This window comes from Cygnus olor, chromosome 3 (genome assembly GCF_009769625.2).
Source record: "Cygnus olor isolate bCygOlo1 chromosome 3, bCygOlo1.pri.v2, whole genome shotgun sequence".
Lineage (NCBI taxonomy): Eukaryota > Metazoa > Chordata > Aves > Anseriformes > Anatidae > Cygnus > Cygnus olor.
Window position 1 is genome coordinate 6,434,519 of NC_049171.1, and position 19,949 is coordinate 6,454,467.

At 46.3% G+C, this 19,949-nt stretch overlaps 1 protein-coding gene across 1 annotated transcript in view; it reads right to left on the reverse strand.

Moving 5' to 3' along the window:
* The window catches only part of ADGRF5 (adhesion G protein-coupled receptor F5), a 40,609-nt gene extending 28,413 nt beyond the window's left edge, over window positions 1-12,196 (reverse strand). Inside the window, exon 1 of the mRNA XM_040554319.1 lies at window positions 11,771-12,196. The gene's annotated coding sequence lies outside the window, so the exon portion shown is untranslated. The remainder of the gene's footprint in view (window positions 1-11,770) is intronic.
* Window positions 12,197-19,949: the final 7,753 nt, after the last annotated feature.

A 19,949-nucleotide genomic window follows, 5' to 3' on the forward strand; every position in this document is an offset into this window, starting at 1 on the left:
GTAAGGTGCCTGTTGAGGTGCCATCCCTTTTCCACTTCTACATTTCTTCCCAAATTAAGGGGTTGTGGCATGAGGGCTGGTCCAACAGCTGCAAGAGGGTTAAGTTGCTTACTGAAATTGGCTGTTTCAGGGGAACAGGAGGGATGGCTGTAACTGCAGCATGGGCATAGTTTGGGTTGCCCTTGGTGGTAACCAAGAAGCAAAGTGGGTTTAGTAAAGTTTGCCCTGCAGCCAATTTATGGAAGGTTCTGAGGCTATCATGGTATGTGGCTGCAAATTCCCTCTGACAAGTGACACTGATCTGGTTTAATCCCCACCCAAACTGGTTCAGGAATCTGAACGAACTGAAAACAGAGGCTACATCTACACCGCTAGATCCAACCACCTCTGTCTCTTCAGAGGGGTTTTATTGCTGACCACGTGCTTGTGTTTTCCAGGCCCCTATCTGAGCTGATTTAACTCCCTAGCCCTGCAGAAATGCAAACCAGAACCAAGGCATCTACCTTGCTTTCATCTGGGTGAGATTAATCAGCTCAGAGAAGCGCCCAGTGAGTGCCAGAGCAAGAAGAGGAGCAGCTCATGTGGCCCCAAGCAGAGGAGAGGGAAGGAAGGAAGAGAGGTGGGCATGAGGGGCCAGGAGGGTGAGATGGGGACCTCCTCCCTTCTGCGCTGACAAGCGGTTCAGCATGAGTCCACAGCCTGTCCCTACAAAAACAGCTGTGTAGTTTACATCCAGTGCTGCTCACTTGGCTGTCCCCTTACAGGCTTAGTTAGGCAGCAGTGCCGGCACAGGGGATGGGGTGAAGAGGAGGGCAGGCTTACCTTAGACACAGCTGTGGTGGAGCCACACCTTCCACATTACCAACCCTAGACCAGAAAAATGATCTGATTTAACCCTCTTTCCTCTTTTATTTTTTTTAAATTTATTATTATTATTTTTTGCTACTGTGGCTTTCAAACAATTTTAACCACCAGCACCTTGTGTCGTAGGAATGGGAAGTAGTCAGCAAGGGGAAATGATTCCTCAAGATAGGGTTTCTGCTCAGAACACAGTGTATCATCAAATTGTAGCTTAAGAGGTATGAGAAATCTTGGTTCATTTTACAGGAGAGTGTGAAAACTGCACCATGTCAGAACACGAGCTACGTAATCAACATGGTATGTGAGCGCAGAGGGATGCCCTAATCATCTTGCTATTTTTTTATTTTTTTTTCTTCTGTACTCATTCATCATATCCTGTCATGTCACCAGGAACTGTTAACTTCCTGGGGTTAAAAGTTTTGAAGTCTCAACCCCGGAGCACTTGTACTTTAAATATCTGAGGCTGCACTTTGAGAAAAGCAAGCAAAGGGTGAGTTAGAGGATACCTGTTCTGAAGGAGGAGCACTCATCGAAAACAAGGCAGAGCTGAGATGATGTTGTAATTTACTGGGAATGTGCTGTTACAAAGGCACGTGAATACATTTCACCTGATGTGAACAAAATAGACCAGGGTAGTGTTCCCACATAGGTACCTGAGAGATACTGTTCAAAGCAAAAGTAACCGTGGAAACAACTTAGAAATTAATTTAACAAGACACAGCCCTCTTGACTCACCCATCTTTATTCTGCTCCTGTCATGGCTATTGACACTTCAGTAAGTCTCATGTCTAGAGTCTAACCAGCATCTCAGCAATTTGTGTAATCAAATCCCATTGCCACTTGGATCCTGAACTCACAAAAGGATGGCAAAGCCTCGCAGAAGCTGGATGCAACGCTGCAGGTTCTCACAGTATTCACCATTCTTATTATTCTTGAGTCTGAATTTTGCATGGTTAAAAACGTGTTTTACAAATAGAGAGACAGGGTGAATCCTAGTCATAATGAAATTATTGGACAGATTACTTTGAGACAAAAGGTTTTAGGGTGAATCTAGCAATGCCTGGGACTTCATTTCTTATCTCTCTCATGTAACTTTATATGGTTTTTCCCACCTCAGTATTTCAGAAAGGGATCTGGATGGGGTCCTAGCAAATTGCTACTTAAATCTACTCAGTGTGATGTTGAAAGTAAGGGTAATCTCATTCCGAGGTTTATTAATGAGTATTTTTACTTTAAGATCTAGAAGGTAATGAGATTGCAACTACTTGGTGCTGTTGATGCCCTGGCTGTAGTGCTGTGTCTGGATGTTGCTGTATTGGAGAGCATTCAAAGGAGATCCATGTGAATGCTAAGATACAAGTGGAACACGACCTATGAGGACAGGTAGAAGGTTGTTTGGCTTAGAGAAGATTCAGTTGAGGACACAATAACAGTATGTCACTTGGTAAGGGATTTACATAAATGCTCACAGTGTCGGCTAGGTGGAGGGTGACGAAATCACACAGTCTGAAGCAAAGACAAATATGTTGGTGGTTATGGAAAATGTGTGGCTGAAAGGTTCGAAGCACTGCATTGGGCTACCCAGGGCAGCTGCAAATTTCTCTTCACTGGAGGTTTTTAAGAACAGGCAAAGAATTGCTGACATGGGAGAGAGCCCTTTATTCTACCTCCAACTGAGTTTGTGGGATGGGGCATAAGGTAGACGGCTTATTTACCTTCTTCTAATGACCTCTTTTTGTTTCTCTGTAATGATTTAATTTCTGTGTGAAGATTGAGGTTTAAGTCAGCACTAATTTCATGTTGAAAGAGATCCAGAGGAGACATGATGTTCCTGATCAGGGTTCTCAGAGCAGTGTTTGGGCTCTGCTACTTCCATCTTAGGCACGTTCAGAACTTCCCTTCTGGATCACTCCAACACAATATTCCCCTCAGTTCAAACACAGAGGTGCTGAACTGTATCTACATCCTTATCAAGGTTTTTTTTCCCATATGATAAGATATTTCCACAGAAGAACTCTTATTCATTCCCTTGTCTACATTAGGTCACTTTTGCTATCCTTGTTTACAAAACATAAACTTTTCCTTCTTGACCTACAACTTTAAATTTCTCTGTTCCACTGTAAGCCTTCCTATGTGTTACTTATGACCCTTTTGCATACTCAGACAGCCTACATGGAAAATGAAAATTAATTTGGTCCCAGCATCCAGCAGAACAGGCTCAAATCATACTGTGACCAAGCAGGACTTCCTGCAAGAAGAAAACATCCCAAGACTCAAGTTTGTAAGGCACAGTAGCTGGAATAGGACCCATTCAGCCAGTCAGCTGACAGCACAGAAAACACTGCCTAGCTGAAAGGCTGAAGTACCACATCCTTCAGGCAGTCCTAATGCTCTGAGAACAGCAGACAGAGCTTTTCACGAGCACTTCCACACAGACTGAAGAGTACCAACCAGCCTCTTCCTTGCCCTCTTGGAACAGTTAGCAGTTGGACTTACTGCTCATCAGTGCAGAACAGCAATCTGCTGGATCAGTGTGGGTTTTCTGACATGAATAAGCACTATCTGCAATAGTTATTGGCTAAATATTAGCTCAGGGAAGAAGGAAGGTGAGACGCGGTCTGCCACATTTGACAAGACATTAACCCTGTGGTGGGTGCTGGTTAGCTGACCTGCCTGGGACATTGCCCCACTAATGGTGGACCTCTGGCCTTCCTCTCCCGTGAGGCTAGGTAACAAACCTCACCTGTACTTGCAGCCATTTCATGGTATTGGGGTAGGGAAAGCTTGCTGAGGACTACACTGTCTTCAGAGCAGATACCTCCATCTTCAGCAGGAAGATTGTGCCCACATAGCTCATGGCTTCTGTGGTGTGCATGGCTCAGAGGCACCTGGGTAGTACCTGAGGCAGGAGCAGCGTATCCTTGACATGGACTCACAGCAGGGTTCAGTGGTTTTTATGGATCCGTGCAGCAGGGTTCAGTGGTTTTTATGGATCCTTGCAGCAGGGTTCAGTGGTTTTTATGGACCCTTGCAGCAGGGTTCAGTGGTTCAGGTCTGGTGGCTAAACGGCTTCTGTAGACACTCAGCCCTGTGGCTCATTGCTTGGTGTCGTGAGCTGAGGTTTCCTCTATTCACTCAACAAGGCCCCACTTATTCCACCTTTTGTCCCACTCCCAGACGTCCACCCTCTTCTCTCTAACAGGCAGGCACTTTTGGTAGCCTCTCTCAGCCTTCCCAGCCATGTCTCCTTCAGAGCAACATTTCCCATTTGATACTGGAGTTAGCATTGAGATTTCCCAGTTCTAGGTGTATCTAAAGCACGGTGTCCAGTTCTGGGCTCCCCAGTACATGAGAGACATGGGCATACGAAGATGATTAAGGGGCTGGAGCATCTGTCGTACCAGGGGATGATGAGAGAGCTGGGACTGTTCAGCCCGGAGAAGAGAAGGCTTGGGGGGAGCTAGACAATGTGTATAAATAAATAACTGATGGGGAGGAATGAAGAAGCATGGATCCTGCAATGGCTTCTTTGGCAAGGGTTTATGAAAGCAAAGAAGTGTAAGCTGAAGCGAGCATTTCTGTGTTACAATACACAGAACTATCCATCCTGATGCAGCCATCCAAGATAGTGGGATTTTATTCCTGATGGCTGAAACATTTCTGTATTCTGTGTCTGGGAATGTGGTCCCTCTTGGAGGGAGCTGGTGGCAATCCCATCAGAAGCAGAGGTGAGCACACCTTTTAGGGTCAGGTTTGGTCCTTAATTATCAAGCTGGATGGCGCAAGTTCTCCATGGCCTCACAGCAGTACACATTGCTTTTATATTCCCCAAAAGCTGTCTAGGCTGCAGAGTCTTATGTCACTCTTGCACAGCAGTTATCCCACCTCCTTGGTACTTGCTCTGCTTTTCACCTTTCCAATTACATTATAACTTTTTTTGATCTTAATTAAATTCAGTTGTCTCTGCACCATCATTCTCCTGTGGCTTAAATAGCTCTTCCTCCCTCCAGGCATTTCTTATGAAAGGTTTAGGATGCCAGGAGATCTGTGGAGATGAAGGACACATGGAGAGAGGAAGCAGGAGATGCTAATGATGAGAAGGCGTGAAGAGAGCAGATACGGGGCTGGCATAAGACAGTCTAGCTGCACGGTTGCCCTGAAGTTTATAGCAGCCAGGCCCTGCTTTACCCTTTTTAAACAGCCACAGGGATTTTTTTTTCTCAGACTTGATCTCTGGGGCTAAAGCCCTTGTTTTTAGTGCCTGTCCAGTTTGTTCGTCCTCAGCCACAACAGAAACTTTCTATTTTATGCCTAAAACTTGACCTTTGGGGAGTGCGTAATAAGTTGGATGATCAGACGATGTTTGTTTCAGACATAAAACACACAATGACTTTAAGAAACACACACCCAGTCACAACAATATTTCATGGGAGAGTTGGCTAAAAGGGAAAAGGGGGGTGGGGGAAGTTGCGCTAACCTTAGATAACACATCTGAATGAAAACAAAACTGAAATAAACAGAAATTAATCAAGGACTCCACATCGAATGGCACAGTGATAAGGATGCAAACAGGCTGTGAGATACTTTCTCTGTGACGTTTGAGGAGCTGTGTTATTCTAGTTTTGTGCCTAGCATGGTGCAGGGGGTTGAGACAGCTGGTTATGCCAACGGATGTGTGGGGCTTGAGCAGAGGTACAGTTTTCAGGTGTTGGCAATTTTTGTTTTTGATGAGTTAGTTATGCACCAACAGATGTCATGGCAGTCGCAAGTGAAGGGATGAATGCTCCATGCGCTTTGATATTTATGGCTGAAAATAGCAGTAGCTGCAACCAAAGTGGAAAAAGCATTTAAATCATCACTTTCCTGGGAAAAGAAAGCCCTGCCCAATTCTTGCCCTATTCCTGGCATTTTTTTTCTTCCCTCTGCTTAGGAGGCTTTGTCCAGCTCCAGCTAAAGGCTTCTGCTTGAACTTTGTGTTGGAGTATTATAGAAGAAACAAAGTAAAAAAAGATAAAAACAACAAAAAGAAAATGTGAAATAATGCAAGTTTGTGTTGTTGTAGCTCTTCGCATGTAGCTGTATGCTGGATGTTCTGAAAGGCGCCTGTCTGGAGGCACTTCTGTGGCTGCGATGGGAGAAGGGATGTAGCCATTAACTTTCCCTTCACCTCCTCATCCTTTTTGGAGCACCTGCAGTTATCAGTGGCAGGCCTATCTCACAGCTAGCTTTAATGAAGCAAGAGATTTGGAGCTCAGCTGTGTGTGGGTATGGGGAATGTGGGAGTATCCATGTACTCACTCCTGTATTTATACAGTAGAAACTGGGGCCTAACTACATCCGTCAAAGTGGAATTTCGATGGCCTTCAATGAGTTTTGGATTAGGTCCCTAAGTCAGGCCAGCCACAGGTTATTTCTATAGAAGTACTAAAGTACCGAAGTACTAGAAAGTCTGATGACTACATGCTTCCTGCTAGTTTTGTTTTATTAACCTCTTGATTTTTTTTTTCCTGTTATTGCTGCAAGCACAGCCCGCTGTGTAGGAAGCTGCTGCAAGCTGTGCAGGTGTCAGCCATTTGGAGTTTATACAGCCCTGCTCTGGACAGCAGGCATTTCCTGCGTAAGGCCTGGCCCATCACACCTAGCAACTGAAATGTACAAGTACAAAGTAGCATCCACTAATCTCAATTCCAGCCTTATTATTTTTGTACTGGTCTATCTTTTAGAGAGCAGGATAACTCAGAAATGCTAAGTAGTGCTGGTGTTTAAATTCTGTGAAGGCTACACATATCTATGATGTTTTCAGAATCATCCAAGCTCTTTCATCTTGATCAGAGGCTGGAGGACATCTGCTACAAAGACAGGCTGAGGGGTTTGGGGTTGTTCAGCATGGAGAAGGGAAGGCCCCAGGGACACCTCACAGCGGCCTTCCAGTGCCTACACCTAAGGGGGCCTAGGGGGGCCTACAGAAAAGCAGGAGAGGGACTCTGTCAGGGGTTGTAGTGGTAGGACAAGGAGTAATGGATTTAAACTGAAAGAGGGTAGGTTTAGATTAGATATAAGGAAGACATTCTTCACTCAGAGGGCGGTGAGGCCCTGGCCTAGGCTGCCCTGAGGAGCTGTGGGTGCACCATCCCTGGCAGTGCCCAAGGCCAGGCTGGATGGGGCTGGGGGCAGCCTGGGCTGGGGGGAGGTGTCCCTGTCATGGCAGGGGGCTGGAACTGGATGGGCTTTAGGGTTCCTTCCAATCCAAACCATTCTGTGATTCTATCACTGGCGTTAGGTGTGAGAACAAGGCCTAATGTCATCAAAGTAGAATCATGGTGAGTGGCATTTCTCAGGCCCTGGAGTTGTCTTGGGAGACCTTAAACAAATGCCTGCCATGAAATATAGGGCTGGAGTAGATGACCTCCTGAGGTCTTTTTCTGTCAGGTTTTTCTAGTCAATAGTTCAATAGTTAGCCTGTTCCCCGGCACAGTCAATGCCAAGTAGCTTTCTGTCCCAAAACTCACAGGAATGATTTAAAGGACAATGTGGGCCAGGGGCTGTCCCCAGACAGCAGCACAGCCTAGGGTGCCTTACTTTGGAGGGAGAGGGCATACGGAGATGAACCATGTCCTGACATGATCTGGGAACAACTCCAGTCTCTCATGCTGCGCTGTTTTTGTTGCATGTGTTTCTCCTAACTCTAGCAAGGCCTAAGGCAAAATGTGGATATTTTGGGATTAGGAATATTCAGCACCTCTGCCCTCAGTGGGAAGAGGCTGGTGCTTTGCCATATCCCATGGCAAATCTACAGAGGCACCTGTGTTTCTCTTCTGACCATACAGGCAATCTAAGTCAAAGCACCCTCAAAAGCATCTGCATTTACATTAGGGACAGAGGAACCCTCCATTAACTGCTGTCAGGCGGATTAGGTCTACACCAGGTTTGGTAATGCAGTGCTGAAACAGTGCTGAAGCCACTGTTGCAAGATTCGCTGGAAATAAGGCATTCAGGAAGAGAGCAGGAAGCTTTTGGGACAGATTTTTGTTAGTAGCACAAAACATCTTGAGTGTCCTTAGCTAAGGACCTGTGGTTACAAAGGGCAACTGGACTTTTTAAGCTGTGGGCTTGAAACAAGGCAGTGAACGGAAGGAAATGTCCTCAGTCTTGTTTTACAGCTGGACAGACTAAAGGCATGCACAGGTTTATCCACGATTTCAGCAATTGGGTCAGGAAACCAAGATTTTATAGACCCCATGCAAGAATTTCAAAAATTTCTTCCTCCAGAAGGAAGAGCAAAGCCATGTGGGGATCAGGGCCATGCTGTGAACAGCCTGTCACAAGGCACGTAGGGGTGGCTTTGGAATGAAGATGGTTTTTACACACTCAACCTGACGGTTGTCAAAGGCCAAGTTTGTGGTCACAGGAGCAAGCTGAAGCAGGAACTCTACTACAGCTTTTCCTCTGTGCACGAACAATGAAGGGAAGCTCTGCCTTTTTTGAAGAATTTCTGAGAACAGTAAATTGCATACTAGATCACAGCCCTATTATGTTTTTGGGGAAGTCATTTGGAAATTAATGTTTCGCATTAAGATTTAAATGGGGAATCCATACAGCTCTGCTACTCGCAGGCATCCTCAGACCCAGCCTGCCACAGCATTTTCTCTCCTGCTGACGTGGGTTTAAGCAGAGCCTGGGCTGACAGCAGCCAACAATGCAGACCTTTGCTGTCCCTGTGCCAAACAAGGATGGTCTGAGCCCTCCCTGCTTCACAGGGCATTTAGAGGGAAGCTGGGGTAGTAATAACCCATCAGTGCCTGAGCTATCAGCTCGATAAAGTGTGAGCTGTGGAAATACCTAAAAGGCAAATGAGGCAAATGAGGAGGAAGGATTTCAATGCCAGAAGCAGTCAATTTTAGGTGACCTTTGAGTTCTTCCTAAAACGAACGTGACTTTGTGTAAGTCAGCTGACTGAGATCACACAGAGGAGCAAATGTTTTTTTTTTTTTTCCGGGCTGGTAAAAACCTTCTTGCTTATTCAAAAGTGGTCCATCAGAGGGTCCCTGAAAGGTAGGCTAGATGTGCTGCTGTGGGGGGTTGACCCTGGCCTGCAGCTCACTTGCTCCCCACGTGCTAATGGGATGGGGGAGAGAATAGAAAGAGCAAAAGTGAGAAAACTCATGGGTTAAGACAAAGACAGACCAGTAAGTGATATAAAGGTGATCACTCCCCACCTCCCAAAAGCAGACTGATGCCCAGCCAGGCTCCAAGAAATGGCCACTTTGCAATATAACCCTGCCTGCTGGCCCCTGCACACCACCACTGCCATTTTCTTTATCACTTAATATGTCGTTATATGGTATGAAATAGCCCTTTTGCCAATTTGGGGATGCTTTCCCAGCTCTGTGCCCTCCCAGCCTGCAGCTGGGAAAAGTCTTGATACTGTGCAGCACTGTTGAGCAACAACAGTGCTCCACGCTGCTGCTGTGCACATAACAACAACACAAAAACACCGGTGTGCTATGAGCACTGTTTTAGCAACAAATCCAAACTGCAGCACTTTAAGGTGATGAAAAAGGAAAGTTAACTACTCCTTCCCAGCTGGACTCCGTACACCTTGTGTCTTCCATCTCACCTACTTTCCTAATGCAACATCTCCAGCCCACTGTAGGACCGTGGCCCCGTGCTCCCTACTTTTTTCATCCCAGCCCTCCAGCTGCTGCCTTCTCCCAGAGCTGACTCAGCCTGTGGGCAGGATGCTGCCGAGCACAGATAAGGGGGACAAGCTGGTCCGGTCCCACACACAGCAGGTGCTGGATCAGATTAGCTGATGGGTGGTAACTGCCCATAGGCAGACGGAGCGATGTGCAAGATCATTTGAGAAATAAACTCTCCATAACTGTGTGGTTACTGTGGATCAGCTCATGAATGGCAATTGGACCACTCTTTGAGGTGACCGTCCTAAGAGACTGCTTCATGCAAAACTGCAGGTGGTTTTCTTCTGAAAGGCATTTGGTTTTGCTGTAAGTGATGCCATTCAGCCTTAAAAAGCTGTGATTCTCAAACAGAACAGAGATTTATTACAGCAGCAAATCATTTCAGCTGTCATTCATATAGCCCCAAGGCTAATGATGTCCTTACAGATGATGCAATTCACATCTGTACTTTCTTACTGTAATCCCTCATTCCTTCTGGCTAATCAGGAACCACTGCCATGCACGGCAGCATCACGGAGGCCTTCTTGATCAGGGTGAATGGGTTAAAAAAAGGAAATCTAGTAAAGGCTGCGCTGGCCTTTTGTGTTTTAACAATGAGAGGAAGCTCTGCCTAGTTTGAGGAATTTCCCACGTCTCCAATTCAGACTTGGAAAAGTGCTTTATTAAGCCTGTCTAAGAGGTGTTAAAAAAATAAAAATAATCAAGGAGATTAGGACAAAGATATCTTCCTAGAGCCTACGCATGTTCTCTGTTTGTTTGTTTTTTAAACCTGGATCACCGGAGGTAAACTCAGAAGAGAAGTTCTAGGGAAGTCAAATAATGCCAAATGCTCACACCAGGCTCCTGCTGGGCTGGCTGAGCCATTACTGAATTCAGTCAAGTATCATTGCTACCCAGATGCTAGAGATTTGTCCCTAAATGTCTTTGCATAAGATTTTGTTCCACAATTTTGCCAGACATCGCAAAACAGGTTAAGTGACAGAAGTAGATGAGGAATTTTCTGGATGCGAGTAGGATCTGTGGGTTCAGAAATGCAGCTTTCACCACGCAACAGCAAGTGACCAAGCAGAAATGGAGCCTCAGGCTGTCAGATTCCCGGCATCCTTTCCCTTGCTATTCCCTTGCCTGCTACTATCTTATTGCTTCCCATAAAACTGTCACTGGAAGTGAGAGTTACAGCATTCAAACCAGACCTTTCTCCCCCAGATCTGAAAGCTCCTTAAGTACATCAGTGAGCATCGCTTTCCCACTGATGGGGAGAGGGAGACAAGGTTGCAGAAGGTCTCACTGTGTCTGCCTTTTCACTGAATCCCAATCGCTTAAGGAACTGGTAGGTGCTGCTGCACCAGAGGGGTTTGGATGGAGGAGGACTTTTGGGGTTATAACACATTGATGAGGGTGAAAGCAGCAGAAAGCCCCCCTGCATGCCCCTGGCTCTGAGCACTGGGAACAGCACTTCAGCACCCCAGAATGACACCACAAAATTGGGTTTAGTTTTAGCAGCTCAAAACACAGGTAGAAAAGAATAGAAACAAGATAAATGCACACAGCACACAGCAGTGTCTTGGTCTGTGGCCCTGGGTGCCCCAAATCCCTTCTCCCTGTCAGCGGGCATCATCTAATATGAGACCAAAGCTTGCACTAAAAAGAAACAAATCCACCATTTCATACAGCTAACAAAAGTACTGTGCATTGCAAATCCCATCTGCATTTCAAATCCCAGCCACAGCCCACTGCAAGCATAAAAAGAATTCCAAAAAATCTGTTATTGCAGTCGATTTTTGCTGTTATTGTTGTTGGTCTGATTTTGTTGTTGTGTTTTTTTTTTGTTCGTTTTTTCCTGAAAGCATGTAGCGTGCCATAAATGCAGACCAGATTAGCACAGTATTGCCATGCACATCCCTCTTTACCCTGAGTTTAGTTCAGGTTAGGCACAGTCCCAATTTCCCTAGCCAGGCTAACTGACAGTAGCACTTTATCAGAATCTCGAATGATTTAATTCTTAAACAGCGAAGCCAAAAGCATCCTACAGGAACCTATCACCCGATCACCACAAAACAAGAAATGATCTGACCGCAGCTCCCCCAGCAGACACCTGCAGCAGGTTTATCAGGCATGCAAAGAATCTGGCCCTGAGCATCCCTTCAAGCCACCTTCACCAGCCCCACACTGCTGAAGCACACAGGGTGACCCGGTGCATCGCTGCATACCTGCAGGATGAGGAGTGCTGGTCCCGTCCGAGTCCTTTCCACACTTGTCCTCTTCTGCTGGGCAGGAAGCTTCCCATCCAAGTGTCAGCTCCCGCCCCGGTCTCTGCCCTTTGTTTTCCCAGAGCTCAAAACACACCTCGTGTGTGTGCTGTTGGTTGTCAGGTTGGTGGGTTGGTTTGGCTGTTTTCTTTTTTCCGTTTTTACTTTTCTTTTTGCAGCAAATTAGCCTGTGATAAATTCTCAGTGAGCAGGACAGCGAAGCGTGTGGCTGGTGGTGATCTCACCCAGCAAACCCCACAACCTCCCTTTCCTGCGATCAGTGGGACCTGATCCCTTCTCCACTGGCGTGGGGTGGAGTTGCAGCTGAAAAACACGAGCCCGAAAGCACTAAATGGGCAGGGCAGATCTTCCTTCTCCGTTTGTTGTGTCAGGGGACATAGCGGTTCCTGCCAGCCCCAAGCACGGAGATGACCTCTGGCCAGGAAGGAACCTGGGAAATATTTTCTAAGTGATTTCCCGACGCGGGGGGGAAAGTGGATGGAAGGGACACTTGGGTGGGGGTACTCGCAGGAGAGTGTAATTTCAAGATGGGCGAATCATTTTGGGAGCCATTAGGGGTTTGGAAGTGAAAAAAATTATATTTTCTTACAGGTGAGACCGTTCTAGGAGCCTCAGTTGCTGCTATACACAGTGATCTGGAGTCCAAGCCCTGTAGGTGTTTTCAGGCTTTCAGCTAAGGTGCCTTTCTTGCCTGCAAGGTGCTGAGATACTCTGTGAATTGGCACGGGAGAGCCTTGCCCCACAGAGCTGGTGTCCAGCTGGCTCCCAGGGGGTATTTTCATGCCCTAACCAAAGGAGTGCTCCCCAGGAAGGTTTAGGATGGAGCCTTGGGGCTCAGACCTGGTGCAGAGGATATGCTGATGAAATGAAGGATGCTGTGACAACTGCTTTGCTTTTGGCCCTCCCAGCTTTGCACCGTCTCTGATATTCTTGGAAGATAACACGCCACAGCACCAGGGCCCCATGTCAACCCATCGGGTGGCCTGGGGCACGTGCCACCCATGCATATTGCTTTCTGGAGGTGTCGACTGCTCCCTCCTGACTGCAGAAGCAGCTGAGGACTGCTGCGCTCCTTAATTGTGTTCAGGGACTGAGTGGGGTGAATCTGGACCACCTCTTCTGAGGACGTCTTGAGATGGAAGACTGAATATAGGACTCCAGTCTCTACAGCTACCAGCACCCTTCTTTCAGCACACAACAAGAATTTATTTCAGCATTTTTTGTCTCCACTCCAGATTGCTTATTTGTGACTATAAAAGCAAGCATGAACAATAGGACATTTCACTGCCAAATGCGCTTCGCTCATGTGCTCAGTGACATCACTTTTTTTTGCATAAAAAGGGAGAAAAAGACATGGAGAGGAAGCCTGGGCTGTGCACCCAACCTTTAAGTGCTTTTCATTAACAAGTGTGTTCCATATTTCCTTATATTAACAGCAGCCTCTGTATGTGCATAAATGCAAGCTCCACCTGGGTTTGGATAATTTGCTTTAGAGACTACGGAAATCTTGCAGGACCTCAGGAGAGTCTTATTATTTTTTTTTCCTACCTCCTGTGCTCTTCCATTGCATGGCAAAGTTTAATCAGTTGGTACAGCACCGAGCTCTACAGAGCCCTGAAGTTGGCTGGGGCATCTCATGGACAGCTCTAACCGCCATAAATCACGAGCTGCCACAGCTCCCTAGGATGACCCAGCAGGTATCCCATGTACCTGTCCTGTCCCCAAGGGGTGCCATGACCGTGAAGTGAGCTGCGGTGCCCTAACGTGCACAGGGACAGCAAAGGGCTATTTCGGTTATGCTGGCGATTCTGGCAGAGAGCAAATATTTAACCTTTGCTCATGCTGGGGACAGCAAATCCCGACTCACTTTGCTCTAATCTGCTGCGAAGGAAGGAAGTAATGAAATGTCTTATTATATATCTGACTCGAGAAGTATATTTAGAGCTGAGAGTGGTGCTGAAGGTGGCAGGGTTTCATACCAAAAGGACTGACGTGCTCTGGTCTGCCCTCGCGTGCAGCCAGTGGTCAGATGAAACTATTTATCTGGATGAATAAGGCCCCCAAAGACTGCTTTTCTTCCAAAGGAAGAAAAACAGAAACTCATCGCAGTGGTGGAACATTAATTCGGGTGTCTGGAACACCTCAGATGTGCACTGCCATTGCTCAGCCCAGTGGGTTTCTTTTAGGTTTAAATGACTCAAGTTTGTCTTTAGGCTAATTAACCACACTTGTTTGAGACGCTTCATCACAGAAGAATGACAAGCACAGTAACATGCAATGTAATCATCACGCCGAGAAGGCACGAAATGCTAAATGGCCATTTAATCGCCTACAGAAAAGCACAGAAAGAGCAAATGTGGGAAAATGAAGCTGGACAGATTTAATTGAAAAGCAAAGGCTACATTTTGGATAATCCCAGCAACCAACCATCCGTGCAAACTGCCATGGGGTTCACTAATATTTGACATTTGTGCATCACAGCAGGCTGTCTTTCTGCGTGAGGTGCTTCATTTGTCTTCATTACTGGGCTCAGCACAGATACACACCTCTTTGGCGTAGTTAAAGCAGGATTTACTCTTTGAGCCTTTGGCCTTGCTGGAGCTCTTTAACTATTAAATTAGGGCTGTGGCTTTAACACCATGTTTTGACTAGGGTTATATAAAGCCTCATGCACTAAAAGCAGTATTGACAATAGGCAAACAAGGGCCTTCATCGCTGATAGGAAATCCCAGCGCAGAGACAGGGGCCAAATAAGGAACTTCTGCAGGATGATGGAGAACTCATTGAGCACTTGTGAAAACCAATCGAGGAAGTGGAAAACGCCTGGAACTGGTAGCCTTTGTGTTCGTGCGATTGTTGGATTTCCCCCAGCAGAAAGCACACTGTAATTCCTTCAGGGATTTTTTGAGTCCCTATCCACAAAGCGCAACCCACCCATCTCTTTCTGAAACCTCAGGCGACTTCCTTTGGGTTAGCAGGACCCTGTTTGAAATGGACGGTTCCAGAAAATCGCCTATTTTCCCATCCTTTCCCCTGACAATGGACAATGAAGGAAATGTCTTTTAATGGTACAGTTTCAAACAGAAATGGTCACCTGAGGGTTGTGGGTGTGCAGAGCTCTGCAATGCTGTATCCTGCACATCATGGGACTCTAGGACTCCATACAATGTAGTCTGCTGTGGAATGCTCAATTTTTATTGCAATTATCAGCAAATAAGAGTTGTTAACAGAAGTAATTGTGTCATAACACAGAGAAGCCCAGCAGACAGGAGGATACCTTTGCAGGGATGATGTACAGACCCAGAGCTTTTGCTCCATAAAGAAGGACAAGTAGTAGCTGAAGGTACACAGATGGGACAGGACAAGGACAAAAGTGATGTTAACGTCTTACCTTCTGTGTCAAAAGGACAAGGTAGGACAACGCTTAGGCTAGACATGATACGTGCAAGAGCAAACACCACTTGCAAGAAGAAGGAGGAAGAAGAATGTTGCCATCAAAGTGGTGCCATCAGCTAGAGCCCAGGTAGGGGTGGAGGAAAGATGTCTCCTAGAGCTGGAAGTGAGCAGAACCTGGAGGATTTAGGCAGAGCCTGAACAGGAACTCATGAAGAGTTAAAGAGCTTGTGGTGCACAGCCTTTGCCATGGGGGTGACTGCACGCACGGGAAGAACCCAGCTGGGAGTGCTTCCAGGACCAAGACTTCTTTTTAAGTCTGGCACCGAGTCCATCATGGTTGGGCAGTTGATACATTAGGTTACAATCAAACAAATGGTGTTCTCCTGGGGCAAAGTGAGGGTGTAGGGAAAGAGCTTTTCTCCCTGTCTCATCCCCATGACAGGCACAATAGTGGAGAGAGAGACTATGTGTGTACTGCCTTTTCTTAGGTTCTCATGTCCCTTTCACTTACTATGCTATTTATCTAGTGCTTGATTTATTTACAAGAGAGAGGAAGTCTTACGTATGTAGGTGTTATGATAATAAACTTGTCTAGGAAGACACGGATTTAGAAACCTTGCTCTGACAGCAGATGTCTGGTGTGGTTTAGCCCAGCAGGCAGCTGAGCCCCACACAGCTGCTCACTCACTTTCCCCAGGTGGGATGGGGGAGAGAATCAAATAGGTAACAGTGCAGGAACTGATGGGCTGAGATAAAGGCATTCACTAGGTAAAGCAAAAGCCACGTGTGCAAGCAAAGCAAAACCAGGAATTTATTCACTACTTCCCGTCGGCAGGCCATTTCCAGGAAAGCAAGGCTCATTATGGTTACTTGGAAAGACAAACTCCATACTGCCAAACATCCCCCTTCCTCCTTCTTTCCCCCAGCTTTTACTGCTGAGCATGACACCACATGGTGTGGGACATCCCTTCGGCCAGCATGGGCCAGCTGTCCTGGCTGTGTCCCCTCCCAGCTCCTGGTGCACCCCCAGCCCCTCGCTGGCAGGGCAGCACGAGGAGCTGAAAGGTCCTTGGCTGTGTGCAAGCACTGCTCTGCAACAACTAAATCGTCGGTGTGTTATTGCCACTATTTTCATCACAAATCCAAAACATAGCACCACAGAGATACTATGGAGAAAACTCTATCCCAGCCAAAAACAGGACAATGTCTCATAGGACCTTAAGGCACAACCGTTGGAGCAGGTCCTCCAAATTATTTCCCATGCTGAATGTCTTACAGAGGAGAAGAGGAAGGGAATGGAAACCTGCCATTTGTAAGAGTTTCCAAGCTGGAAGACTTTGGGTTGTACACACAGTACTGATGCACGTTTAACATGTACCAAAGTACACTTCCGTGGGTTACAACTAAATTTAGTTCATGGATTTGCATATCTCTTCAAGTGAAAAGAGACCTTTTGACCCTTCCTGAACATGCTTATGCATCGTGCACGTTACTGTCAAAGATCATTCTGCTCGTACAGCTGCTTCCCGGTCACCCTTGTGCCCTAAATGTCCATCAACTCACTGCAACACCCACGTGGCCATGAGACAGCAAAGACCAGGTCCCTCCATGGGAACCACAGAGTCATCACACGGGTGACTAGAGGTAACTGAGTTCAAAGAAAGGCAAATACAAATTAATTCCAGCGTGCAGAGGGCATTCATTCAGAAAGCCATTTCCTCGTTTGCATTGAAAATGACTAGGCAAAACAGAAAACCTCCATACAGAGAAACCTTTACATTCAGTACAGTTCCCTGTGCAAAACACTTTTTCTGTGTGAATTAGATCTTTTTCCTCCTTTACAGACATGAAAGAGATGTCTTCACCATCATCTGCTCCCTCTGACCCAATGGTCTAGTACCAGGACCTATTTTTTTATTAAATCAAACTTTTTTTTTTTTTTTTTCCTAAGTTGTGTGGCTCTGGGACAAGGAGCGCTCTTCCTACTGCTGCTGAAAAGAAGACAGTGTTGCCTCAAAGGCCTCCTGGCCAGGTATCTGTGGCACTTCTAAAGTTACCAAAAGAGACTACACCATTTGTTGGGAGAAGCAAACTAATTTGAGGAAATTGTGTGTTGTTTTTTGTTGTTGTTGTTGTTTTTAGCCATCTGACATTTGTGTGTTGCAGCATTTGTTAATTCCTTCCCTAATACCTTTTAGACTGATCACACAGTTTCTCCGAAGGACAGAAATGTTGCCATTCATATTCTCAACAGTAATAAATACCTACACATTTCCCAAATGTCAGAGGCTGAGCAGAGAAGACCCACAGACCATCCTTAAGGACAGGTATGTTTTCTTCAGCTGCTCAGCAGCTGGAAAAGATGTCCAGCTAGTCAAACACCAGGTACTTAATGGTTTGGCCAACTATATGGTGAAGCCTTTTGTCAGGCCAACAGCCAAGTTTGAGTTGGGCAACAGATACATGAGTTGGCTGATGGTATTAGGAAGGGAGGGAGAGTTTAGAAATGAATTAAGGGGCACTGTGGACTGTTGGAAATACAGGAGAAAGTTGGGAGCAGAGGCATAATTAGGACACAGAAGGACCACAGTAGGGTCTGGGGTAGGCATGATGGCTTGAGTGTTGTTACAGTGAGTATTATAGGGAACATGGTTGAACTTGGTGATATAGCAGTAGAAGTTGCTGGATATAAAGAGGGAGAAAACACATTATTTCCATGGTTTGCATGGAAACTTGATCTTTTAACAGTCCAGTGCTAAGCAGGCTGGAGGTTTGTGAAGAATCTCAAACGTTTTTTTCACCCTAAGGACTCTAGAAAAAGAAGCCCAGGCCAGTGTCCTAGGTGTGAGACACGGTGCTGACCAAGCAGCCAGAGCAATGGGGAAAGGCACCCTGGCTCTTGTGGAGGAGGATTTAAGCAAGCTTTTGCCAATGTTACTGGAAGGAGAGAGATGGTTTACTGGAACTACCTACACATGCTGTTTGCTATGTGTCTTCGAGCTATGACTGGAATTCCCACCTCCTAACAGAGGTTTCCTTGCTTGCCCATAGCCCTGTGAAATGGGGCATCCCTATCTGGTATCAGCACTGAGGAAGGGTGCGGTTCCTTTTCTTGGTAGAGTGGAAGGGAATCTTGCACAATCTAGTCGCTTACTGGGGAGATGTTGATAAGCACCACCACCCCTCTCGTCCACCACCCGACAGGAGCTCACACTACCATAGTCTTGTGGTGGTTGGTTAGCTTCCTCCAAATGGCTTTGCTTTGTGCCTGATCTACATGGGGCCATAAGAAACCGAATACTCCTGAAAATTGGAGCCACCTGCTGGATATCCCAAATTCTGGATAACATTCTACCCTAAAAGTTCAAGTGCTTTCCTTTGGCATGGAAGCTTCTGGCACAGCTTTTGTTCTACGTGCAATAACATGTTCCCAAGGACTGAGCTTCCCAGGAAAGCCAGTGGAAAGGCACATGCCTGGGGGACACAGGACTTGGCTTACAACTTGCTGAGTGTTTAACGTAGAGGGGAAGGAGACACACACTGCCAGGGTATCTCCAGTGAGACATCTCCAGCTCCTTCTCGCACCTTAGCTGTTTTCCCAGCACTCTGATTCCAGGTAACACAGCTGCACCACTGCAGAGATGACCTTGGACAAGGACAAACAAAACCCAAGGAACAGAGAAAAGAGATCACAGAGCCTGTTGGTGCTCTCAGAGCCATCACACCTGCCCCTAGACATCTGAATATGTAGGGAGTGACTACTGGGAGTATTTAGGTGTGTAGAGATGCAGTTGTATTGCAGAACTCAGATACCTACAACCAACATGAAGAGGCAACACTTATGGTCATCAGCTCCTACCATAATACTCTGCCCTCAGTTCAGGTCTGGGCTTGCTGTCACATACAAAGACAACTATTCACCTTGGGGTTCAGATCCAACAGAATTGAGAGTGAAATGCAGGAGAACAGAGTGGCACTTGGGTAAAATATTTTGGGAAATTTTGGGGCGGAGAAGCAGGAAGGACTAACAGAGAAAGACACATCTAAGAAGCCAAAAAAAATTTAACAAGGAAAACACTCACCTCGGTGTCAGAAGCCAAAGGGATAGATTCAAATGCCAAACCTGCAACAGAGTTCCCTGATCCAAGACCACAGTTTGGCTTTTGTTGGACCCTGGGCTTTCTCATTTGCCAACACCAAAACCACCTCTGTGGTATGCAGTTATACTGGTCTGATCCTTTAGGCTAAGCTTGGCATCTCTGCCACCCAAGCATAAGTGATGTAGGTGTTGCTGAGTAACAGTGAACTGAACCCGAAAAGGTTTGGGTGAGATGAGCATAGTGGCACTTCTTATTAACATTACCTGGATGTGCTGAGACTACATACCACTGGTATTTCTGAGGCAAAACAGTTCTGGGTATAAAGTGCTGGGTCGAACAAGAAGTTTTTGCTGGAAAGTCCCCTGCTTTTCAAAGTATGCAAATCCCTAGCCAAAACTTATCACCCACAGGGATGTAAGTACTTAATTGCCTTTCAGGTGCCAAGTTTCCTGTCCATTATCCATACCCTTGCTGAAAATGCTGAAAGCCCTGACCAAGCGTTGCCGAAGCCTATAGGTACCTCTACCTGCTCGTTACTTATTTGGGTAGATCCCTGTTCACATTTGCAGGTTTCTGAGAGTTCCTTCCTAAGGAGATTGGCCTGGGCCATGTCCAGATGTCAT